The sequence below is a fragment of the Mustela nivalis genome (assembly GCF_964662115.1).
Source record: "Mustela nivalis genome assembly, chromosome: 3".
Taxonomy (NCBI): Eukaryota; Metazoa; Chordata; class Mammalia; order Carnivora; family Mustelidae; genus Mustela; species Mustela nivalis.
Window position 1 is genome coordinate 5,656,355 of NC_139022.1, and position 27,204 is coordinate 5,683,558.

Consider the following 27,204-nt stretch of genomic DNA (forward strand, 5'->3'; position numbering starts at 1 on the left):
AAGAGCAAGATTCCCATGTGGAGATGAGATTTGTTCTGATTGGTACCTCAGGAACCTCCATAAGCTGGTATTGGAAACCAGGCACCTGAACAGACATGCCTGGAATCCAAAGCAATGGATCGGATTCATGCCTAGGGGCTGTCTGCTTCAATATTCTCTGGGAACATCTGTCTATGGTTCTGAGTGAAAGTCGCTGTTCATCTTGTGTCAGATCGCCCCTGTTTGTCCCGGGTGGCCTAGACAAGTGGGATAATCTCGGGGTCTTTGGATGTATCTACTAATCTGTAGGGTTGTGGCCAAAGGAATAGGCAGAATTACCTTGGAGAGGGCAGGCAGAGTCTTCACGTGTGGCCCCAGCTGCCTGGGTGTCGGTCGGGAAGTAAGGGCTCAGGCTGTGTTAGACAGGGAATTCGTGCCCAGGCTACACTTTACAAATGGGGTACAGTCAAGTGGCGTGCAGGTTGATCCTCATTTGGGGTTTCTGTTTAGCCTCATAGGGCAATGTTTTTCTTCCAGAGGTCAGGCAGAGTGCTGCATTGTGGCTACCGAATTCTAATTCTGGAGGGCTTGTGGGCCAGGAGAGTGAGGATGGAAGTCTAAGAACACAAGCTAGGCTTAGGTTTTGTGGCAAGGGCACGACAGGCCCACTCTGCAGAGCTGAATCCAGATCTCGTGCATCTGAAGTCAGGGTGAGGATCAGACATTAGCTCAGGTTGGAGTTTCTGTCCATGATGGCACCTTCATGAAGATAGGGGGGCATCTCGAGGCCATGGAGGTTTTCCCATGGTGGAAGTTGTGAGATGCTCCAATCCGCAAGGACTCCTTCTGCAGGACAGTCAAGACCTGTTGGATGGCTCTAGGATGTCCCATACGGAACGACGCCAGAGCAGGGTTCTAAGGACGGATAACTGGAGAGCCCGCCTTGCATTCCAATTGTCTCCTAGTGACAAGGCAGGTTAGATATGCTGGCTCTGGGGGAGCAATCGAGGGGGATGAGTTTAAATGTACTCTCCTGCAGAATGGTCGTAATGTGGGTTTGTATCCATGGAGACCTTGGAATGGGCCTGTGGCTCCGGGTATCTGAAGGTTTATCCTAACTGGAGGTTTTTACACAGCTCCGAAGGACAAGTTTCCCATGTGGAGATGATATTTATTCTGATTGGTACCTCTGGAAACCCCCATATGCTGGTATTGGAAACCAGGCCTCTGAGGAGAGATGCCTGGAAACCAAAACAATGGATCTGATTAGGGCCCAGGTGCCTGTCTGGTTCAGTCTTCTCTGGAGATATCTGTCTATGGTTCTGAGAGGAGGTGTTTGCTCAGCTTGTGTCAGATTCTCTGTTTGTCCTGGGAGGCTTACACCATTGGGATGACCTTGGGTACTTTGTAGTTTTCTCCTAATATCTAGGGTCATCACCAGTGCAATGGGAAGGATTCCCTTGGAGAAGCAGACAGAGTCCTGAGATGTGGCTCTAGGAGCCCTAGCCTGGAGGATGTATGAGCCAGGACTGTGGTTACAGAAGTCTGAAACACAGTGTTTGTGGACGTAGGTCTGGCAGGTCCAATCTACAGACTGTGAGGACAATTTTTCGGGTTATGAACAAAGGGCAAGTGTGAGGCGTTTGCTCAGGCTTATGTCTCTGGATTTTGTATCAACGTTGGCCATGGAATGTTGGGGTGGCCTCATGGGCCATGGACGAGTCTTTCTCTCTGGGGATTTGGCCCGATCCCCAGTGTTTGGGGTCATTCTGTGGACGGGAGGAGTCCTTTCTGTATTTATTTTCCTCAGGTGTCCCACCAAAGAGGGACTCCAGAGCAGAGCCCTGAGTATGGGTGACTAGATATTTCGACCTCTTGTTAAGATTGGGAGATTTGGGGTATGGCAAGTCCCATATGCAGGCTCTTGGTCCAGACAGTGAAAGGCTTTACTTGAGGACTGGGCTCACACTGAGGGTCACAATGTGTGTTTGTGCCTATTGCGGCCCTCAAGCATGGGAGGTGCCTCATGGGCCAGCTGGTTTCTCCTACATTTAACACTGGACAACATGCCACCCACATGGTTCTGGCCACGGGGAAGGAGGAGTTCTGATTTCTGCATCACGTTCACCTGTGGGAAGTGAGTGGAGATAAGGTCTAGGTTTCTGAAGCCTGAAAACCGAGGTTGGGAAGCAATGAGGACCTAAGGCCGTGGCTGGTGAGATGTGACCAGTGTATGGCCAGCTGTCTGGGTGTCGGTCGGGAAGTCTGGCCTCATAGCTCCGGCTATGTCAGACAGGGCTTTAGTGCCCAGGGTAAACTGTATATTTGGGGTACAGTCTAGTGGTGTGCATGTTGATCCTTATTTGGTTTTTTTGGTACCCCCATAGGGCAACGTTTCTCTTCTGGAGGGCAGGCAGAGTGCTACATTGTGGCTCCAGAATTCTCAAACTGGAGGTCCTGTGGACAAGGACAAGGACAAGGACATGGCATTCTCCAGGACAAAGTCTTGTGGTGACGGAAGTCTGAGAACACATGCTAGGCTTAGGTTTCGAGGCGAGTTTACAGCAGGCACACTCTGCAGAGCTGAATCGAGATCTCGAGCATCAGAAGTCAGGGCGTAGATCAGATGTTGGCTCAGGTTGGAGTTTCAGTCCATGATGGCCCATTCAGGAAGGAAGGGGGGCATCATGAGGCCATGGAGGTTTTCCCATGATGGGAGTTGTGAGTTACTCCAATCCACAAGGATTCCTTCTGCAAGACAGTCGAGATCTGTTGGAAGACTCCAGGAAGTACCATAGGGAACGACGCCAGAGCTGGGTTCTAAGGAAGGATCCCTGGATAGTCTGCCTCACATTCCAATTATATTCTAGCAACAAGGCAGGTTCCATCTGCTGGCTCTGGGAGAGCAAACTTACGGGCTGATTTGAAATGCACTCTCCTGTGGATGAGTCATAATGTGGAGATCTTGGAATGGGGCAGTTGCTCCGGCAACATGAGTATTGTTCGAACTGGAGGTTTTGACACGGTTACAAAGGACAAGTTTCCCATGTGGAGACAAGATTTCCTCTGATTGGTACCTCAGGAAACCCCCTTATGCTTGTATTTGAAACCAGACCTCTGTGGAGAGATGCCTGGAGACAAAACCAATGGATCCTATTAGGGCCTAGGTGCCTGTCCGGTTCAATATTCTTCTCTCGGCATATCTGTCTACAAGTCTGAGGGGAGGTAGTTGCTCAGCTTGTGACAGATCACCCCTGTTTGTCCTGGGCAACCTTCACTATTGGGATGGCCTCAGGGACTCTGGAGGTTTCTCTTATTCTGTACAGTAGTGGCCAATGGAATGGGCAGAATTCCCTTGGAGAGGCAGGCAGTGTCCTGAGTTGTGGCTCCATGGGACCTAGTTGGGAGGGTGTGTGGGCCAGGGCTGTTGGGACTGAAGTCTGAAAACACAATCTCGGCTTAGGTTTGGGGACGTAGGATCAGATGTTGGCTGAGTTTGTAGTTTTTGTCTGTCATGGCCCCATCATGAATGTGGGGGGGTGGGCATCACGAGGCCATGGCGGATTTCCCACTGTGGGAGTATGTGATGCTTCAAACCACAAAGATTTGTTCTGCAGGAGAGTCGAGAACTGTTGGATGGACCAGGGCGTCCCATAAGGAAGTTCTCCAGAGCAGAGTTCTACTGATTCATGCCTGGGAGGCCCACCTAGCATTCCAATTGTCTCTTAGTGACAAGGCAGGTTCGATCTGCTGACTCTGGGTAGCAACCGAGGGGTCTGAGTTGAAATGGACTATCTTGAGCATCAGTCATAATGTGGATTTATGTCCATGGGGACCTTGGAATGAGGCAGTGATGCCAGCACTCTGAAGGGATCTCCTAACCGGAGGTTTTGAGACAGCTCCAAAGAGCAAGATTCCCATGTGGAGAAGAGATTTGTTCTGATTGGTGTCTCAGGAACCTCCATAAGCTGGTATTGGAAACCGGGCATCTGAGGAGAGATGCCTGGAATCCAAAGCAATTGATCCGATTCACGCCTAAGGGCCTGTCCACTTCAATTTTCTCTGGGCACATCTGTCTGTGGTTCAGAGTGGAGGTCGTTTCTCATTTTGTGTCAGATTGACCCTGTTTGTGCCAGGCTGCCTACACTAGTGGGATGGACTCGGGGACATTGGAGGTTTCTCCTAATCTGTAGGGTTGTGGCCAATGGAATAGGCAGAATTCCCTTAGAGAGCACAGGCACAGTCCTGAGATGTGGCCCCAGCTGTCTAGGTGAAGGTCGGGAGGTCTGGGCTCAGGCTGTGTCAGACAGGGCATTAGTGCCAAGGTTAGACTGTATAATTGGGATACAGTCGAGTGGCGTGCAGATTGATCCTCATTTGTCATTTTGGGTAGACCCATAGGACAACGTTTGTCTTCCAGAGTGCAGGCAGAGAGCTGCTTTGTGGCTCCGGAATTCCCAAACTGGAGGGCGTGTGGTCCAGGAGAGTGGGATGGAAGTCTGAGAACACTAGCTACATTTAGATTTTGGGGCAAGGGCACAGCAGGCACACTCTGAAAAGCTCAATCGAGATCTTGTGCATTTGAAGTCAAGACGAAGATCAGCCATAGGCTCAGGTTGGATTTTCTTCCCATGATCCGCCTTCATGAGGATTGGGGGCCTCAAGTGCCCATAGATGTTTTCCCATGATGTGAGTTGTGAGATGCTCCAATCCCCAAGGACTCTTTCTCCGTGACAGTCGAGAGCTGTTGGATGGCTCCAGGATGTCCCATAAGGAAAGATGCCAGAGCAGGGTTCTAAGGATGGATGCCTGAAGAGCCTGCCTCTCATTTCAATTGTCTCCTAGTGACAAGGCAGGTTCGATCTGATGACTCAGAGTAACCGAGGGGGTTCAGTTGAAATGGACTCTCATGAGGATAGTTCATAATGTAGGATTTTGTCCATGGAGACCTTGGAATAAGGGAGTGGCTCTGGTGACATGAAGGTCTTTCCTAGCTGGAGGTTTTGACACAGCTCCATAGCACAAATTTCCCATGTGGAGATGAGATTCGTTCTGATTGGTACCTCCAGAAACCCCCCATATGCAGGTATTGGAATCCAGGCCTCTTCGGAGAGATGCCTGGAAACAAAAGCAATGGATTCGATTAGGGCCTAGGTGCTTGTTCTGTTTAATCTTCTTTTCTATGGATATCTGTCTATGGGTCTAAGTGAAGGTAGTGGCTCAGCTTGTGTCAGATCGCCCCTGTTTGTCCTGGACGTCCTACACTGTTGGGATAGGCTCGGGGACTTTGGAGGTTTCTCCTAATCTGTAGGGTCGTGTCCAAAGGAATGAGTAGAATTCCGTTGGAGAGGGCAGGCACAGTCCTGAAGTGTGGCTCCAGGGACCCCAGCCTGGAGGGTGTGTGGGCCAGGAATGTGGGTATAGAAGTCTTAATAAAACAACTCGTCTCATGTTTGTGGACAAAGGTATGGCAGGCCCAATCTACGGACTGTGAGGAGAATTTTTCAGGCTAAGAACAAAGGGTGAGTGTGAGGCGCTTGCTCTGGCTTATGCCTCTGGATTTTGTGTCAACTGTGGCCATGGAATGTTGGGGTGGCCTCATGGGCCAAGGAAGAGTCTTTATCTCTGGGGATTTGGCCTGATCCCAAGTGGTTGGGGTCATTCTGTGGATGGGAGGAGTCCTTTCGGTATTTATTTACCTCAGGTGTCCCACCAAAGAGGGATTCCAGAGAAGAGCCCCAAGTAGGGGTGACTAGATACCTCGACCTCTGGTTAAGATTGGGAGACGTGAAGCTTGGCAAGCCCCAAATGCGGGCTCTTGGTCCAGCCCCTGAGAGGCTTTATGTGAGAACAGGGCTCATGCAGAGGGTCCCAATGTATGTTTGTGCCCATCACGGCCCTCAAGCATGGCCGGGGCCTCATGAACCAGCAGGTTTCTCCTACACTGAATGTTGGACAACATTCCAACCACAAGGTTCTGGTGAGGGGGAAGGAGGAGTTCTGATTTCTGCATCACTTTCCCCCGTGGGAAGTGACTGGAGATAAGGTCTAGGTTTCTGAAGCCTGAAAAACGAGGTTGGGAAGAGATGACGACCTAATGCCATGGCGGTTCAGATATTCTCAGTGTATAGCCAGCTGTCTGGGTGTCGGTCAGGAAGTCAGGCCTCAGGCTGTGTCAGATAGGGCATTAGTGCCCAGGCTAGACTGTATAATTGGGGTACAGTCAAGTGGCGTGCAGGTTGATACTCTTTTGGGGTTTCTGGGTAGCCACAAAGGGCAACGTTTCTCTTATGGAGGGCAGGCAGAGTGCTGCATTGTGTCTCCAGAATTCCCAAACTGGAGGGCTTGTGGCCCAAGAGTGTGAGGACAGAAGTCTTGGAACACAATCTAGGCTTCAGTTTTAGGGCGAGGGCACAGAAGACACACTCTGCAGATCTAAATCGAGTTCTCGTGCATCTGAAGTCAGGGCGAGGATCGGACGTTAGCTCAGGTTGGCGTTTCTGTCCATGATCCCCCTTCATGAAGGGAGGCAGGAATCATACGGACATGGGGCTTTTCCCATGATGGTTGTTGTGAGATGCTCCAATCCATAAGGATTCATTCTCCAGGACATTTGAAACCTGTCGGATGGCTCAAGGAAGTACGATATGGAAAAATGCCAGAGCAGGTTTCTAAGGGTGGAGGCCTGGAGAGCCCGCCAATTGTCTCCTAGAGACAAGACAGGTTCAATGTGCCGGCTCTGGGTGAGCAACCAAAGGGGCTGTGTTGAAATGGACTCTTATGAGGATGGGTCATAATGTGGGTCTGTGTCCATGGAGACCTTGGAATGGGGCAGTATCTTCAGAGACCTGACGGTTTCTCCCTGCTAAAAGTTTTGACACGTCTCCAAAGAAAAGTTGCCCATGTGGACACGAGATTTTGTTCTGATTGGTACCTCAGGAAACCACCATATGATGGTATTGGAAACCAGGCCTCTGAGGAGAGATGCCTGGAAACAAAATCAATAGATCCGATTAGGGCGTTCATGCCTTTCCGGTTCTATCTTCTTCTCTGGGGCTATCTGTCTATGGGTCTAAGTGGAGGTCTTTGCTCAGCTTGTTACAGATCACCCCTCTTTGTCCTGGGAGTTCTACACTATTGGGATGGCCTCAGGGACTTTGGAGGTTTCACCTAATCTGTACGGTAGTGGCCAATGAAATGGGCAGAATTCCTATGGAGAAGACAGGCACAGTCCTGAGTTTTGGCTCCAGGGGACCCAGCCTTGAGGGTGTGTGGGCCAGAGCTGTTGGGACAGAAGTCTGAAAACACAAACTAGGCTTAGGTTGGGGACATAAGTATGGCAGGCCCGATCTACAGACTGTGAGGAGAATTTTTTAGGCTATGAACAAATGGCGAGTGTGAGGCGCTTGCTCAGCTGTTGTCTCTGGATTTTGTGTCAATGGTGGCCGTGGAATGTCGGGGTGGCCTCATGGGCCATGTACGAGTCTTTCTCTGTGGGAATTTGGACAGATCTCAAGTGTTTGGGGTCATTCTGTGGATGGGAAGAGTCCTTTATGACTTTTTTTGTTTGTTTTGTTTTGTTTTTTTTCTTCAGGTGTCCCACCAAAGAGGGATAACAAAGCAGAGACCTGAGTAGGTGTGACTAGATATCTCAAGCTCTCATTAAGTTTGGGGGACTAGGGGCATGGCAAGCCTCATATGCGGGCTCTTGGTCCAGTAACTGAGATGCTTTACTTGAGGACAGGGCTCACTCTGAGGGTCCCAATGTGTGTTGTGCCCATCGCAGCCCTCAAGCATGGCTGGACCCTCATGGGTCATGCTGGTTTCTCCTACACTGAACATTGGACAACATGCCAACCACAAGGTTTCTTGCCATGAGGAAGGAGAAGTTCTGATTTCTGCATCGCGTTCACCCCTGGGCAGTAAGTGGAGATAAGGTCTAGGTCCTGAAGCCTGAAGACTGAAGTTTGGAAGAGATGACAACCTAAGGCCATGGCATGTCCGATGTGCTCAGTGTGCGGACAGCTGTCTGGGTGTCGGTCACGAGGTCTAAGCTCAGGCTGAGTCAGACATGGCATTACTGCCTAGGCTGACTGTATAATTGGGGTAGAGTCCAGTGGCGTGCAGGTTGATCCTCATTTGGGGTTTCTGGGTAGCACCATAAAGCAATGTTTTTATTCTGTAAGACAGGCAGAGTGCTGCATTGTGTCTCCAGAATTCCCAAACTGGAGGGCTTGTGATCCAGGAGTGGAAGGATGGAAGTCTGAGAACACAAGCTAGGCTTAGGTTTTGGGGCAAGGGCACGGCAGGCAAACTCTGCAAAGCTGCATCGAGATCTCGTGCATCTGAAGTCAGGGCAAGGATCAGACATCGCCTAAGGTTGGAGTTTCTGTCCATGATGAACCCTACATGAAAGTGGGGACATCACGAGGCCATGGAGTTTTTCCCATGATGGGATTGTGTGATGCTGCAAACCACAAGGATTCCTTATTCAGGACAGCTGAGACCTGTCGGATGGATCAAGGAGTTTCATAAAATATTTCTCCAAAGCAGTGTTCTAACGATGGATGACAGGGAAGCCCAACTTGTATTCTAATCTTCTCTTAGTGACAATGCAGGTTTGCTCTGCTGGCTCTGAGGGAGCAACATAGGGGGGTGAGTTGAAATGGTGTCTTCCTAGGATGGGTCATAATGTGGGTTTGTGTCCATGGAGATCTTGGAATGAGGCAGTTGCTCCATGTACGTGGTTTCTCCTAACAGGAGGTTTGGACACAGCTCCAAAAAGCAAGTTTCCCATATGGAAACACGATTTGTACTGATTGATTCCTCTGGGAACACACATATGCTGGAGAGATGCCTGGAATCAAAAGCAATGGATCTGATTAGGGCCTAGGTGCCTGTCCGTTTCAATCTTCTTCTCTGGGGATATCTGTCTATGGGTCTGAGTGGGGGTAGTTGCACAGCTTGTGCCAGATCACCCCTGTTTGTGCTGGGTGGTTGACACTATTGGGATGGCCTCGGGGACTTTGGAGGTTTCTCCTAATCTGTCATGTTGTGTCCAAAGGAATGAGCAGAACTTCCTTGGAGAGGGCAGGCACAGTCCTGGGGTGTCTCTCCAGGGGACTCACCCTAGAGGATGTGTGGGCCAGAACTGTGGGGACAGAAGTATGAAAGCACAAACTCAGCTTAGGTTTAGGGATATAGGTATGACAGGCTTGATCTACAGACTGTGAGGAGAATTTTTCGGGCTATGATCAACAAGCGAGTGTGAGGTGTTTTATCAGGCATTTGTCTCCTGATTTGGCGTCAACGGTAGCCATGGAATATTGGGCTGGCCTGATTGGCCATGGACAAGTTTTTCTTTCTGAGGATTTGGCCTGATTCCAAGTGTTTGGGGTCATTCTTTGAATGGTAGCAGTCCTTTCTCTATTTTTTTTTTTTACCCTCATGTGTCCCACCAAAGAGGGATTGCAGAGAAGAGCTCTGAGTAGGTTTGACTAGACTTCTCAAGCTCTGGTTAAATTGGGGGACTAGAGGCATGGTGCACTCTTGGTCCATCCCCTGAGAGGCTTTACTTGAGGACTGTACTCATGCTGAGGATCCCAATGTGTGTTTGTGCCCATTGCGGCCCTCAAGCATGGCCAGGGCCTCATGGGCCACGCTGGTTGCTCCTACACGGAACGTTGGACAACATGCCAACCACAAGGTTTCTGGTTATGGGGAAGGAAGAGTTCTGATTTCTGCATCACTTATACCGCTTGGCAGTGAGTGGAGATAAGGTCTAGGTTCTGAAGCCTGAAAACAGAGGTTGGGAAGACATGACGACCTAAGTCTATGGCATGTCTGATGTGCTCATTGTGTGGCCAGCTGTCTGGGTGTCGGTCACGAGGTCCAGGCTCAGTCTGTGTCAGACTGGGCTTTACTTTCCAGGCTAGACTGTATAATTGGGGTACAGTCGAGTGGCATGCAGGTTGATCCTCATTTGGGGTTTCTGGGTAGCCCCATAGGGCAACGTTTTTCTTCTGGAGGGCAGCCAGAGTGTTGCATCGTGTCTCCGGAATTCCCAGACTGGAGGGATTGTGAGCCAAAAGTGTGAGGATGGAAGTCAGAAAACACAAGCTCGGCTTGGGTTTCGGGGCGAGGGCAGGGCAGGCACAATCTGCAGAGCTGAATCACAATCTCACACATGTGAAGTCAGGGTGATTATCAGGCATTGCTTTAGGTTGGAGTTTCTGTCCATGATGTCCCCTACATGAAGGTGGGGGCATCACGAGGTCATGAAGGTTTGCCCACTGTGCGAGTGTGTGATGCTGCAAACCACAAGGATTTCTTCTGCAGGACTGTTGAGACCTGTCAGATGGATCAAGCACACCCCATAAGTAACTTCTCCAGAGCGGGGTTCTAACAATGGATGCCTGGGCAGCCCAACTCGCATTCCAACTGTCTCCTATTGACAAGGCCAGTTTGATCTGATGGCTCTCGGGAGTAACCGAGGGGGCTGAGGTGAAATGGACTCTTCTGAGGAGTGGTCATAATGTGATTTTGTGTCCATGGAGACCTTGTAATGGGCCGGTGGCTCCAGGCACCTGAAGGTTTCTCCTAACTAGAGGTTTTGAGACAGCTCCAAAGAGCTAGTTCCCCATGTGGAGACGAGATTTGTTCTGATTGGTTCCTCCGGAAAACCCCATATTCTGCTATTGGAAACCAGGCCTCTGAGGAGAAATGCCTGGAAACAAAAGCAATGGATCCGATTAGAACCTAGATGCCTGTCGAGTTCAATCATCTTCTTTGGGGTTATCTATCAATGGGTCTGAGTGGAGGTCATTGCTCAGCCTGTGTCAGATGGCCCCTGTTTGTCCAGGGCGGCCTACACTATTGGGATGGCTTCAGGGTCTTTTTAGGTTTCTCCTAGTCTGTATGGTTGTGGCCAATGGAATGGGCAGAATTCCCCTGGAGAGGGCAGGCACAGTCCTGAGGTATGGCTCTAGGGGCCTCAGCCTGGAGGTTATGTGGGCCAGGCCTGTGGGAATAGAAGTCTGAAAAGACAAACTCGGCTTAGGTGGGAATGTATGTATGACAGACCCCATCTGCAGACAATGTGGAGAATTTTTCGGGCTATGAACAAAGGGCGAGTGTGAGGCACTTGCTCAAGCTTTTGTCTCTGGATTTTGTGTCAACGGTGGCTGTGGAAAGTTGAGGCGGCCTCATGGGCCATGTACAAGTGTTTCTGTCTGTAGATTTGGCCCGATCCCAAGTGTTTGGAACATTCTGTGTATGGGAGGAGTCTTTCTGTATTTTTAACCTCTGTTGTCCCACCATAGAGGGATTCCAGAGCAATCCCTGAGTAGGGGTGATGAGACATCTCAAACTCTGGTTAAGATTGGGGGCCTAGAGGCTTGGCAAGCCCCATATACGAGCTCTTGGTCCAGTCACTGAGAGACTTTACTTGAGGATAGGGCTCCTGCTAAAAGTCACAATGCGTGTTTGAGCCCATCGTGATCATCAAGCATGACCAGAGCGTCATGGTCCACACTGGTTTCTCCTACACTGAACGTTGGACAACATGCCAACCGCAAAATTTCTGGCCATGGGGAAAGAAACGTTCTGATTCCTGCATTACGTTCACCCCTGGGCAGTCAGTGGAGATAAGGTCTAGGTTCTGAGGCTTGAAAACAGTGGTTGGGAAGAGATGATGACCTAAGGCCATGGCGTGTCCGATGTGTTCAGTGTGCGGCCAGCTGTCTGGGTGTTGGTCAGGAGATCCAGGCTCAGGCTCTGTCAGACAGGACATTGGTACCCAGGCTAGACTGTTAATTGGGGTACAGTCGAGTGACGTGCAGGCTGATCCTCATTTGGCGTTTCTGTGTAGACCCATAGGGCAACGTTTTTCTTCTGGATGGCAGGCAGAGTGCTGCATTGTGTCTCCAGAATTCTTAACTTGAGGGCTTACAGGACAGGAGTTTGAGGACGGAATTCTGAGTACACAAGTTAGGCTTAGGTTTCAGAGCGAGGGCACGGCAGGCTCACTCTGCAGAGCTGAATCGAAATCTCGTCTATCTGAAGTGAGGGTGAGGATCATTAAGGTGTTCCCTAAATGAAGGTGGGGTGGGCATCAGGAGCCCATGCAGGTTTTCCCACAGTGGGATTGTCTGATGCTCCAAACTGCAAGGTTTCCTTCTTGGGAGAGCCGAGACCTGTTTGATGGAACCAGGATATCCCATAAGGAACTTCTCAAGAGCAGGATTCTAATGATGGATGCCTGGGCAGCCCAAGTTGCATTCCAATTGTCTCCAAGCCACAAGGCATGTTTGATCTTCTGGCACTGGGGGAACAACCGAGTGGGCTGAATTGAAATGGATTCTCCTGAGGTTGGTCATAATGTGGGTTTGTGTCCATGGAGACCTTGGAATGGGGCAGTCACTTCATTGCCCTGAAGGATTCTCATATTCTGAGGTTTTGTGACAGCTCTAAAGAGCAAGTTTCCTATGTGGAGATGAGATTTGGTCTGATTGGTGCCGCAGGAACCCCCACAAACTGGTATTGGAAACCAGGCATATGAGGAGAGATGCCTGGAATCCAAACCAATGGATCCAATTAGGGCCTAGGGTCCTATCCACTTTAATATTTTCCACTGACAGTATCTGTCTTTGGTTCCGATTGGAGGTTATTGCTCAGCTTGTGCCAGATCGCCCCTGTTTGTGCCAGGAGGCCAACACTATTTGGGTGGTCTTGGGGACTTCGGAGGTTTCTCCTAATCTGTAGGGCTGTGGAAAATGAAATGGGAAGAATTCCCTTGGAGAGGGAAGGCACAGTCCTGAGGTGTGGCCCCAGGTGTTTGGTTGTCGGTCGGGAGGTCCGGGCTCAGGCTGTGTCAGACAGAGCATTAGTGCCCCGGGAAGACTGTATAATTGGATTACAGCTGAGTGGCGTGCAGGTTGATCTTCATTTGTGGTTTCTGGGTAGCCCCATAGGGCAACGTTTCTCTTCTGGTGGGTCGGCATAGTGCTGCATTGTGGCTCTGGAATTTCCAATCTAGAGGGCTTGTGGGCCAAAAGTGTGAGGAAGGAAGTCTGAGAACACAAGCTAGGCTTATGTTTCTGCGTGAGGGCACGGCAGGCACACTCTGCAGAGCTAAATCGAGATCTCGTGCACCCAAAGTCAGGGCGAGGATCAGGCTTTGGCTCAGGGTAAAGTTTTTGTTCAGGATGGCCCCTTCATGAAGGTGGGGGGCATCATGGGGCCATGGAGGTTTTCCCACGATGGGATTTGTGAGATGCATCAATCGGCAAGTAATCCTTCTGTGGGACAGTCGAGACCTGTCAGATGGCTCCAGGATGTCCCATACGGAACAACACCAGAGTAGGGTTTTAAGGATGGATGCTTGGAGATCATGCCTTGCATTCCTATTGTCTCCTTTTGACAAGGCAGGTTCGATCTGCTGGCTCTAGGGGAGCAACCGAGGAGGCTGTGTTGAAATGGACTCTTCTGAGGATGGGTCATAATGTGGGTTTGTGTCCATGGAGACCTTGGAATAGGTCGGTGGCACCAGAGACCTGATGGTTTCTCTCAACTGGAGGTTTTGACACAGCTCCAAAGAGCAAGTTTCCCGTGTGGAGACGAGATTTGTTCTGATTGGTATCTCTGGAAGAACCTATATGCTGGTATTGGAAACAAGGACTCTGAGTAGTAATGCCTGGATAACAAAGCAATGGATCTGCTTAGGGTCTAGGTCCCTGTCCTGTTCAATCTTCTCTGAGGATATCTGTCTACAGGTGTGAATGGATTTAGTTGCTCAGCTTCTGACAGATTGTCCGTGTTTGTCATGAGTGGCCTATAATATTGGATGGCTCAGGGACATTTTAGGTTTCTCCTAATATGTATGGTTGTGGCTAATGGAATGGGAAGAATTTTCCTGGAGAGGGCAGGTGCAGTCCTGAGATGTGGCTCCAGGGGCGCCAGCCTGGAGGGTGTGTGGGCCAAGATGGTGAGGGCAGAAGTTTGAAAACACAACCTCGGCTTAGGATTGGGGACTATGTATGACAGGCCTGATCTATAGCCCAAGAGGAGAATTTTGGGGGCTATGAACAAAGGGCAAGTGTGAGGCACTTGCTCAGGCTTTTGTCTCTGGATTTTGGGTCAACAGTGGCCGTGGAATGTCGGGCTGGCCTCATGGGCCATGGAAGAGTCTTTCTCTCTGAGGACTTGGCCCGATCCCAAGTGTTTGGGGTCAGTCTGTGGATGGGAGGAGTCCTTTCTGTGTGTGTTTGTTTGTTTGTTTGTTTGTTTTTTACCTCAGGTGTCCCACCAAAGATGGATTCCAGAGCAGAGCCCTGAGTAGGGGTGACTAGACATTTTGAGCTCTGGTTAAGATATGGAGACTAGGGGCATGGCAAGCCCCATATCCGAGCTCTTGGTCCGTCACTGAGAGGCTTTACTTGAGTTTAGGGCTGATGCTGAGGGTTAACATGTGTGTTTCTGCCCATGGCGGCTCTCAAGTATAGGTGGGTGCTGTTGGGCCATGCTGTTTTCTCCTACACTGAACGTTGGACAACATGCCAACCACAAGGTTTCTGGTCATGGGGAACAAGGAGTTCTTATTTCTGCATCACGTTCAACGTTGGGCAATGATTGGAGATAATGTCTAGGTTCTGATTCCTGGGAACCGAGTTTGGGAATAGATGACAACCTAAGGCCATGGTGGGTCCGATGTGCACAGTGTGTGGCCAGCTGTCTGGGTGTAGGTCGCGAATTCCAGGCTCAGGCTGTGTCAGACAGGGCATTAGTACCCAGAATAGGCTGTATAATTGGGGTATAGTCGAAGGATTGCAGGTTAATCTTCATTTGGGATTTCTGAGTAGCCCCATAGGACAACGTTTCTCTTCTGGAGGGCAGGCAGAGTGCTGCATTGTGGCTCTGGAATGCCAATCTGGAGGGCTTGTGGGCCAGGAGTGTGAGGACGGAAGTCTGAGAACACAAGCTAGGCTTAGGTTTCGAGGCGAGGGCACAGCAGGCACACTCTGAAGAGCTGAATCAAGATCTCGTGCATTTGAAGTCAGGGAAGGATCAGACGTTGGCTCAGGCTGGAGTTTCTGTCCATGATTTCCCCTTGATGAAAGTGGAGGGCATCATGAGGCAATGGAGGTTTTCCCAGGGTGGGATTGTCTGATGCTCCAAACCGCACAGATTACTTCTGTAGGTCAGTCGAAACCATTTGAATGGATCGAGTATGTACCATTAGGAACTTCTCAAGAGAAGGGTTTTAACGATGGATGCCTGGGCACCCCAACTCGCATTCCAATTGTCTCATAGCAACAAGGCAGGTTCGGTCTGCTGGCTCTGGAGGAGCAACCGATGGGCTGAGTTGAAATGGATGCTCCTGAGGATCGGTCATAATGTGGGATTGTGTTCATGGAGACCTTGGAATGGGGCAATGGTACCAGCGCCCTGAAGGATTCTCCTAATTGGAGGTATTGACACAGCTCCAAAGAGCAAGTTTCCGATGTGGAGATAAGATTTGTTATGATGTTGCCTCAGGTAACCCCATAAGCTGGTATTGGAAACCAGGCCTCTGAGGATAGATGCCTGGTTTCGGAGTGAGGGCACGGCAGGCACACTCTGCTGAGCTGAATTGAGATCTCGAGGATATGAAGTCAGGGCAAGTATCAGACTTTGGCTTAGGTTAGAGTTTCTGTCCATTTCTGTCCAGTTAGTTTACTCCTAATTGGAGGTTTTGACACAGCTCCATAGAACAAGATTCCCATGTGGAGAAGAGATTTGTTCTGATTTGTACCTCCGGATACCCACATACGCTGGTATTGGAATCCAGGCCTCTGAGGAGAGATGCCTGGAAACAAAAGCAATGAATCTGATTAGGGCCTAGGTGCTTGTCCGGTTCAATCTTCTTCTCTGGGCATATCTGTCTATGGGTCTGAGTGGAGGGAGTGGCTCAGCTTGTGTCAGATCGCCCTTGTTTGTCCTGGATGTCCTACGCTATTGGGATGGCCTGGGAACTTTGGAGGTTTCTCCTAATCTGTAGGGTTGTGTCGAAAGTAAGGAGCAGAATTCCCTTGGAGAGCACAGGAACAGTCCTGAAATGTGGCTCCAGGGGCCCCAGCCTTGAGGGTGTGTGGGCCAGGACAATGGAGACAGAAGTCTGAAAACACAAACTCGGCTTAGGTATGGGGACATAGGTATGGCGGGCCCGATCTACAGACTGTGAGGAGTATTTTTCAGGCTATGAACAAAGGGCGAGTGTGAATCTCTTTTTCAGGCTTTTGTCTTCGGATTTTGTGTCAATGGTGGCCGTGGAATGTCAGGCTGGCCTCAACGGCCATGGACGAGTTTTTCTCTCTGTGGATTTGGCCCGATTCCAAGTTTTTGGTGTCATTCTTTGGATGGTAGATACTTTCCTATTTTTTTTTTTAAACCTCATGTGTCCCACCAAAGAGGGATTCCAGAGCAGAGCTCTGAGCAGGGTTGACTAGACTTCTTGAGCTCTGGTTAAGATAGGGGGATTAAAGGCATGGCAAGCCCCATATGCGGGCTCTTGGTCCAGCCCCTGAGAGGATTTACTTGAGGACAGAGCTTACACTGAGGGTCCCAAAGTGTGTTTGTGCCCATCGCAGCCCTCAAGCATGGCCAGGGCCTCATGTGCCACATTGGAGAGTTTAGGAGAACCTAAACTGAATGTTGGACAGAATGCCAACCACAAGGTTTCTTGTCATGGGGAAGGAGGAGTTCTGATTTCTGCATCATGTACACTGCTTGGCAGTGAGTGGAGATAAGGTCTAGGTTCTGAAGCCTGAAAACAGAGGTTGGGAATACATAATGACCTAAGGCCATGGTATGCTCATTGTGCGACCAGCTGTCTGGGTGTCAGCCACCAGGTCCGGGCTCAGTCTGTGTCAGACTGGACATTACTTTCCAGGCTTGACTGTATAATTGGGGTACATCGAGTGGCATGCAGATTGATCCTCATTTGGGGTTTCAGGGTAGCCCCATAGTACAAAGTTTTTCTTCTGGATGGCAGGCATAGTGCTGCATTGTGTTTCCAGAATTCCCAAACTGGAGGGCTTGTGGGCCAGGAATGTGAGGACCAAAGTCCGAGAACACAAGCTAGGCTTAGGTTTTGGGGCGAGGGCACGGTAGGCACACTCTGCAGAGCTGAATAGAGATCTTGTTTATCTGAAGTCAGGGCGAGGATCAGACATTGCCTCAGGTTGGTGTTTCTGTCCATGATGTCTCCTACATGAAGGTGGTGGCATCACGAAGCCATGGAATTGTTCCCAGAGTACGAGTGTGTAATACTGCAAACCACAAGGATTCCTTCTGTGGGACAGTTGAGACGTGTCAAAAGGATCAAAAATGCCCCATAAGGAACTTCTCCAGAGCGGGGTTCCAATGATGGATGCCTCGGCAGCCCAACTCACATTCCAATTGTCTCCTAACGACAAGGCAGGTTCGATCTGCTGGCTCTTGGGGAGCAAGCAAGGGGGCTGAGTTGAAATGGGCTCTCCTGAGGAGGGGTCATAATGTGGGTTTGTGTTCATGAAGACCTTGGAATGGGGCAGTGGCTCCAGTGATCGTAACTAGAGGTTTTGAGACAGCTCCAAAGAGCAAGTTTTCCTTGTGGAGATGAGATTTGTTCTGATTGGTACCTCCTGAAACCCCCATATGCTGCTATTGGAAACCAGGCTTCTGAGGAGAGATGCCTGGAAACAAAAGCAATGGATCCAATTAGGGCCTAGGTGCCTGTCTGGTTCAATCTTCTTCTCTGGAGATATCTGTCTATGTGTCTGAGTGGAGGTCATTACTCAGCTTTTGACAGATATACCCTGTTTGTCCTGGGAAGCCTACACTTTTGGGATGGCCTTGGGGTCTCTTTAGGTTTCTCCTAATCTGTAGGGTTTTGGCCAATGGAATGGTCAGAATTCCCCTGGAGAGGACAGGTGCAGTCCTGAAGTGTGGCTCCAGGGGCCCCAGCCTGGAGGGTGCGTCAGCCAGGACTGTGGGGACAGAAGTATAAAAAGACAAACTTGGCTTCGGTGGGGACGTATGTATGACAGACACGATCTACAGACCCTGAGAAGAATTTTCCGGGCTATGAACAAAATGCGAGTGTCAGGCGTTTGTTTAGGCTTTTGTCTCTGGTCTTTGTGTCAATGGTGGCCGTGGAATGTTGAGGTGACCTCATGGGCCATGGACAAGTCTTACTCTCTGTGGATTTGGCCCAATCCCATGTGTTTGTTGTCATTCTGTGGAAGGGAGGAGCTTTACTCTATTTACCTCAGGTGTCCCACCAAAGAGGGATTCCAGAGCAGAGCCCTGAGTAGGTGTGACCAGACATCTCGACCTCTGGTTAAAATTGGGGGATTAGGGGCATAGCAAACCCCATATGCGAACTTTTGGTCCAGTCACTGAGAGGCTTTACTTGAGGACAGGGCTCGCACTGAAGGTCCCAATGTTTGTTTGTGCCCATGGCGCCCCTCAAGCATGGCCGGGCCTCATTTATCTTGCTGGTTTCTCCTACACTGAACATTGGACTACATGCCAACCACAAGGTTTTTGGCAATGGAAAGTAGGAGTTCTGATTTCTGCATAATGATCATCCCTGGGAAGAGATGGGAGATAAGGTGTCATATCTGAAGCCTGAAAACAGAGGTTGGGAAGAGATGACGACCTAAGGCTATGGCGTGTCTGATGTGCTCACTGTGCGGCCAGCTGTCTGATTGTCATTAGGGAGGTCTGGGCTCAGGCTGTGTCAGACAAGGCTTTAGTGCCCAGGCTAGATTCTATAATTGGGGTACAGTCAAGTGTCATGCAGGTTGATCCTCATTTGGTGTTTCTGGTTAGCCATATAAGGCAACATTTTTCTTCTGTAGGGCAGGCAGAGTGCGGCATTGTGTCTTCGGAATGCCAAACTGGAGGGCCTGTGGGCCAGAAGTGTGAGGACAGAAGTCTGAGAACACAAGGTAGACTTAGGTTTTGAGGAGAGGGCATGGCAGGCACACTCTGAAGAGCTGAATCGAGATCTCGTGCATCTGAAGTCAGGGCAGGATCAGATGTTGGCTCGGGTTGGAATTTCTGTCCATGATGGCCCCTTAATGAAATGGGGGGGCATCATGAGGCAATGGAGGTTTTCCCACAGTGGGAATTTCTGATGCTCCAAACTGCAAGGATTTCTTCTGTGGGACAATCGAGACCTGTTGGATGGATCCAGTTCGTCCCATAATGAGGAAATTCTCAAAAGCATGGTTCCAACTATGGATGCCTGGGCAACGTAACTCGCATTCCAATTGTATCCTAGCGACAAGGCAGATTTGATCTGCTGGTTCTTGGGAAGCACCCGAGGGGGAGGAGTTGAAATGGACTCTCCTGTGGATCGGTCTTAATGTGGGTTTGTGTCCATGGGGACCTTGGAATGGGGCAGTGGCGCCGGCGCCCTGAATGATTCTCCTAATCAGAGATATTGACACAGCTCCAAAGAGCAAGTTTCCCATGTGGAGACGAGATTTGTTCTGATTGTTGCCTCAGGAAACCCCATAAGCTGGTATTGGAAACCAGGTCTCTGAGGAGAGATGCCTGGATACCAAAGCAATGGATCCTATTAGGGCCTGTCTGCTTTAAACTTATTCTCTGGGAACCTCTCTCTACAGTTCTGAGTGGATGTCGTTTCTCACTCAGCTTGCGTCTAATCACCACTGTTTCTCCCGAGAGGCCTACACTATTGAGATGGTCTCGGGGTTTTTGGAGGTTTCTCATAATCTGTAGGGTTGTAGCCAATGGGATGGGCAGAATTCCCGTGGAGAGGGCAGGCACAGTCGTGAGATGTGGCTCCAGCTGTCCGGATGTCAGTCGGGAAGTCTGGACTCAAGCTGTTTCAGACAGCACATTAGTGCCCAGGTTAGATTGTATAATTGGGGAACAGTCGAGTGGCATGCAGGTTGATCCTCATTTGGGGTTTCTGGGTAGCCCCATAGGGCAACATTTCTCTTCTGGAGGGCAGGCAGAGTGATGGGTTGTGGCTCCAGAATTCCCAGACTGGAGGGCTTGTGGCCCAGGCGTGTGATGATGGAAGTCTCAGAACAAAAGCTAGACGTAGGTTTCGGAGTGAGGGCACAGCAGACACACTCTGCTGAACCGGATCAAAATCTTGTGGATATGAAGTCAAGATGAGGATAAGACTTTGGCTCAGGTTGGAGTTTCTGTCCATTTCCCCCCTTATCTACTTGTGATAAGGCAGGTACTATTGCTAGCTCTGGGGGAGCAACCAAGGGGGCTGAGTTGAAATGGACTCTACTGAGGAGGGTTCATAATGTGGGTTTGTGTCCATGGAGGCCTTGGATGGGGGCAGTGGCTCTGTGTACCTGAAGGTTTCTCTTAACTGGAGGTTTTTACATGGCTCCAAAGAGCAAGTTTCCCATGTGGAGACAAGATTTGTTTTGATTGAAACCTCCAGGAACCCACATATGCTAGTATTAGAAACCAGGCCTCTGAGGAGAGATGCCTGGAATCAAAAGCAATGGATCCGATTAGGGCCTAGGTGCTTGTCTGGTTCAATCTTCTTCTCTGGGGATATCTGTGTACGGGTCTGAGTGGAGGTTGTTGTGCATCTTGTGACAGATCTCCCCTGTTTGTCCTGGGTGCCCGACAGTGTTGGAATGGCCTTGGGGACTTTGGAGGTTTCTCCTAATCTGTCAGGTTGTGTCCAAAGGAATAAGCAGAATTCCCTTGGAGAGGACAGGCACAGTCCTGGGGTATAGCTCCAGGGGCCCCATCCTAGAGGCTGTGTGGGCCAGGACTGTGGGGACAGAAGTCTGAAAACACAATCTCAATTTAGGGTTGGAAACGAAGGTATGGATGGCCTGAAATACAGACCAAGAGGAGAACTCTTCGTGATATGAAGAAAGGGCGACTGTGAGGAGCTTGCTAAGGCTTTTGTCTCTAGGTTTAGTGTCAAAAATAGCCGTGGGATGTCGAGGTGGCCTCATAGGCCATGGATGGTTCTCCCTCAGTGGGGATTTGGCCTAATCCCAAGAGATTGGGGTCATTCTGTGGGATGGGAGGAATGCTTTCTGTTTTTTGTTTGTTTTTTTGTTTGTTTTTACATAAGGTCCCACCAAAAGAAGGATTATAGAGCAGAGCCTTGGGGAGGGGCGACTGGAAAACTTGACCTCTGGTTAAGACTGGGGGCCTTGGGGCATGGCAAGCTCCATATGTGGGCTCTTGTTCCAGTCACTGAGTGACCTTCCTTGAGGACAGGGCTTAATCTTAGGGTCACAATGTGTGTTTGTGCCCAACCTGGCCCTCAAGCATGGGTGGGGCCTCATGGACCATGCTGGTTTCTCCTACTCTAAATGTTCAACAACATGCCAACCACAAGGTTTCTTGCCATGGGGAAGGATGAGTTCTGATTTCTGCATCACATTCACCACTGGGAAGTGATTTAGGTTCTGAAGCCTGAAAACCGAGTTTAGAAAAAGATGATGACCTAAGGACATGGCGGGTGGCATGTACTTAGTGTGCGGCCAGATGTCTGGGCCAGATGTCCGGTTGGGAGGTCTGGGCTCAGGCTATGTCAGACAGGGCATTAGTGTCCAGGGTGGGATGTATAATTGGGGTACAGTTGAGTGGCCTGCAGGTTGATCCTCATTTGAGGTTTCTGGGTAGCCCCATTGGGCAACATTTTTCTTCTGGAGGGCAGGTACAGTTCTGCATTGTGTTTCCAGAATTTCCAAAGTGGAGGGCATTTTGGCCAGGAGTGTGAGGACGAAAATATGAGAGCACAAGCTAGTCTTAGGTTTCGGGGCAAGGGCAGGACAGGCACACCCTGCAGAGCTAAATTGAGATCTCATGCATCTGAAGTCAGGGCGAGGATCAGACATTGGCACAGGTTGAGTGTCTGTCCATAATGGATCCTTCATGGAGAAGGGGGGGCATCAGGAGACCATTGAGGCTTTCCCATGATGGGTATTGTGAGATGCTCCAAACTGAAAACATTCCTTCTGTGGTACAATTGAGAACTGTTGGATGGCTCCAGGACATCCCATAGGAAACGACTCCAGAGCAGTATTCTAAGGATGGATGCCTGGGCAGGACGCCACACATTCCAATTGTATCCTAGCAAAAAGATATTTTCGATCTGCTGGGTCTCAGGGAGCAACCGAGGGGGCTGAGTCGAAATGGACTCTCCTGCGGATAGGTCATAATGTGGGTTTGCGTCCATGGAAACCTTGGAATGGGGTGGTGGCACTGGGGCCCTAAGGGATTCTCCTAACTGGAAATTTTGACACAGCTCCAAGGAGCACGTTTAACTTGTGGAGATGACATTTGTTCTGATCGGTGCCTCAGAAAACCCCAAATGCTGGTATTGGAAACTAGGCCTCTGGGAAGAGATGATTGGAAACCAAAGAAATTGATCTGATTAGGGCCTAGGGGCATGTTGGGTTCAACATTTTTCTCTGGGGATATCTGCCAACAGATCTGAGTGGAGGTAATTGTTCAGCTGGTGGCAGATTGCCCTTGTTTGTCCCGGGCAACCTACACCATTGGGATAACTTTGGATTTAGGAGTTTCCTCTAATTTGTACAGTTGTGGCCAATGGAATGGGCAGAATTCCCTTGGAGCGGACAAGTACAGTCCTGAGTTGTGGCTCCAGAGACCCCATTCTGGAGGGTGTGTGGGCCAGGGTTATGGTGACAGAAGAAGCCTGAAAACACAAACTCGGATTAGGTTTGGGGATGGAGGTATGGCAGGCCCAATCTACCCCAATCTACAGACCTTGAGGAGAACTATTCGGAATATGAACAAAGAGCTAGTGTGAGGCGCTTGATGAGGATTTTGTCTGGATTTTGTATAAATAATAGCCATTAAATGTTGAGATGGCAGAAGAAACTTGAAGATGGCGGAGAAGTAGCAAGCTGAGACTGCTTCAGCTAGCCGGAGATCAGCTAGATAGCTTATCTAAAGATTGCAAACACCTGAAAATCCATCGGCAGACCGAAGAGAAGAAGAACAGCAATTCTGGAAACAGAAAAACAACCGCTTTCTGAAAGGTAGGACCGGCGGAGAAGTGAATCCAAAGCGACGGGAAGATAGACCCCGGGGGGAGGGGCCGGCTCCTGGCAAGCGGCGGAGCAACCGCGCACAAAATCAGGACTTTTAAAAGTCTGTTCCGCTGAGGGACATCGCTCCAGAGGCTAAACCGGGGCGAAGCCCATGCGGGGTCAGCGTGGCCTCAGGTCCCGCAGGGTCACAGAAGGATCGGGGGTGTCTGAGTGTCCCAGAGCTTGCGGGTATTGGAACGGGAAAGCCGGCTACAGAAACAGAGCCGACAGTAAGCTCACAGCTCGGTGTTACCTTGAACCGATCGCAGGCTCGGTGAGCTCGGAGCGCGGCCGGAGGTCAGGCAGACGGGAATAACTGGGCGCTGTTCTCTGAGGGCGCACTGAGGAGTGGGGCCCTGGGCTCTCGGCTCCTCCGGGCCGGAGACCAGGAGGCCGCCATTTGTGTTCCCGTCCTCCGGAACTCTACAGAAAGCGCTCAGGGAACAAAAGCTCCTGAAAGCAAACCCGAGCGGATTACTCACCCCGGCCCCGGGTAAGGGAGGTGTAATTCCGCCTGGGGCAAAGACACTTGAGAATCACTACAACAGGCCCCTCCCCCAGAAGATCAACAAGAAATCCAGCCGAGACCAAGTTCACCTACCAAGGAGTGCGGTTACAATACCAAGGAGAGCAGCAGAATTCCAGAGGAGGAGAAAGCCAAGCACGGAACTCATGGCTTTTTTCCTGTGATTTTTTTTTAGTCTTGCAGTTAATTTAATTTTTTCTTTTTCATTTTTTTTTTCTTTTTCTTCTCGCCTTCGGGTAAATTTTTTTTTTTAACTGTTACTTTTTTCTTTTTTAATGATTTTTTACTAGTTTATCTAATATATATATTTTTTCTTTTTTACATTTTTCTCAGGTGTTTTCTTTTTTTCAAAAAAATTTTTTTTCTTTTCTTTTTTTTTCTTTCTTTCTTTTTGAACCTCTTTTTATCCCCTTTCTCCCCACTCACGATTTTGGATCTCTTCTAATTTAGTTAAAGCATATTTTTCTGGGGTTGTTGCCACCCTTTTAGTATTTTACTTGCCCCTTCATTTACTCTTATCTGGCCAAAATGACAAGACGTAAAAATCCAACGCAAAAAAAAAGAACAAGAGGCAGTACCGAAGGCTAGGAACCTAATCAATACAGACATCGGTAATATGTCAGATCTAGAGTTCAGAATGACAATTCTCAAGGTTCTAGCCGGGCTCGAAAAAGGCATGGAAGATATTAGAGAAACCCTCTCGAGAGATATAAAAGCCCTTTCTGGAGAAATAAAAGAACTAAAATCTAACCAAGTTGAAATCAAAAAAGCTATTAATGAGGTGCAATAAAAAATGGAGGCTCTAACTGCTAGGATAAATGAGGCAGAAGAAAGAATTAGTGATATAGAAGACCAAATGACAGAGAATAAAGAAGCTGAGCAAAAGAGGGACAAACAGCTACTGGACCACGAGGGGAGAATCCGAGAGATAAGTGACACCATAAGACGAAACAACATTAGAATAATTGGGATTCCAGAAGAAGAAGAAAGAGAGAGGGGAGCAGAAGGTATACTGGAGAGAATTATTGGGGAGAATTTCCCCAATATGGCAAAGGGAACGAGCATCAAAATTCAGGAGGTTCAGAGAACGCCCCTCAAAATCAATAATAATAGGCCCACACCCCGTCACCTAATAGTAAAATTTACAAGTCTCAGTGACAAAGAGAAAATCCTGAAAGCAGCCCGGGAAAAGAAGTCTATAACATACAATGGTAAAAATATTAGATTGGCAGCTGACTTATCCACAGAGACCTGGCAGGCCAGAAAGAGCTGGCATGATATTTTTAGAGCACTAAACGAGAAAAACATGCAGCCCAGAATACTATATCCAGCTAGGCTATCATTGAAAATAGAAGGAGAGATTAAAAGCTTCCAGGACAAACAACAACTGAAAGAATTTGCAAATACCAAACCAGCTCTACAGGAAATATTGAAAGGGGTCCTCTAAGCAAAGAGAAAGCCTACAAGTGGTAGATCAGAAAGGAACAGAGACCATATACAGTAACAGTCACCTTACAGGCAATACAATGGCACTAAATTCATATCTCTCAATAGTTACCCTGAATGTGAATGGGCTAAATGCCCCTGTCAAAAGACACAGGGTATCAGAATGGATAAAAAAACAAAACCCATCTATATGTTGCCACCAAGAAACTCATTTTAAGCCCGAAGACACCTCCAGATTTAAAGTGAGGGGGTGGAAAAGAATTTACCATGCTAATGGACATCAGAAGAAAGCAGGAGTGGCAATCCTTATATCAGATCAATTAGATTTTAAGCCAAAGACTATAATAAGAGATGAGGAAGGACACTATATCATACTCAAAGGGTCTGTCCAACAAGAAGATTTAACAATTTTAAATATCTATGCCCCCAACGTGGGAGCAGCCAACTATATAAACCAATTAATAACAAAATCAAAGAAACACATCAACAACAATACAATAATAGTAGGGGACTTTAACACTCCCCTCACTGAAATGGACAGGTCATCCAAGCAAAAGATCAGCAAGGAAATAAAGGCCTTAAACGACACACTGGACCAGATGGACATCACAGATATATTCAGAACATTTCATCCCAAAGCAACAGAATACACATTCTTCTCTAGTGCACATGGAACATTCTCCAGAATAGATCACATCCTCGGTCCTAAACCAGGACTCAACCGGTATCAAAAGATTGGGATCATTCCCTGCATATTTTCAGACCACAATGCTCTAAAGCTAGAACTCAACCACAAAAGGATGTTTGGAAAGAACCCAAATACATGGAGACTAAACAGTATCCTTCTAAAGAATGAATGGGTCAACCGGGAAATTAAAGAAGAATTGAAAAAAATCATGGAAACATATGATAATTAAAATACAACAGTTCAAAATCTGTGGGACACAATAAAGGCAGTCCTGAGAGGAAAATATATAGCGGTACAAGCCTTTCTCAAGAAACAAGAAAGGTCTCAGGTACACAACCTAACCCTACACCTAAACGAGCTGGAGAAAGAACAAGAAAGAAACCCTAAGCCCAGGAGGAGAAGAGAAATCATAAAGATCAGAGCAGAAATCAATGAAATAGAAACCAAAAAAACAATAGAAAAAATCAACGAAACTAGGAGCTGGTTCTTTGAAAGAATTAATAAAATTGATAAACCCCTGGCCCGACTTATCAAAAAGAAAAGAGAAAGGACCGAAATAAATAAAATCATGAATGAAAGAGGAGAGATCACAACTAACAACAAAGAAATACAAACTATTATAAGAACATACTATGAGCAACTCTACGGCAATAAATTTGACAATCTGGAAGAAATGGATGCATTCCTAGAAACATATAAACTACCACAACTGAACCAGGAAGAAATAGAAAGCCTGAACAGACCCATAACCAGTAAGGAGATTGAAACAGTCATTAAAAATCTCCAAACAAACAAAAGCCCAGGGCCAGACGGCTTCCCGGGGGAATTCTACCAAACATTTAAAGAAGAACTAATTCCTATTCTCCTGAAACTGTTCCAAAAAATAGAAATGGAAGGAAAACTTCCAAACTCATTTTATGAGGCCAGCATCACCTTGATCCCAAAACCAGACAAGGATCCCATCAAAAAAGAGAGCTATAGACCGATATCCTTGATGAACACAGATGTGAAAATACTCAACAAAATACTAGCCAATAGGATTCAACAGTACATTAAAAAGATTATTCACCACGACCAAGTGGGATTTATTCCAGGGCTGCAAGGTTGGTTCAACATCCGCAAATCAGTCAATGTGATACAACACATCAATAAAAGAAAGAACAAGAACCATATGATACTCTCAATAGATGCTGAAAAAGCATTTGACAAAGTACAGCATCCCTTCCTGATCAAAACTCTTCAAAGTGTAGGGATAGAGGGCACATACCTCAATATCATCAAAGCCATCTATGAAAAACCCACCGCAAATATCATTCTCAATGGAGAAAAACTGAAAGCTTTTCCACTAAGGTCAGGAACACGGCAGGGATGTCCATTATCACCACTGCTATTCAACATAGTACTAGAGGTCCTAGCCTCAGCAATCAGACAACAAAAGGAAATTAAAGGCATTTAAATCG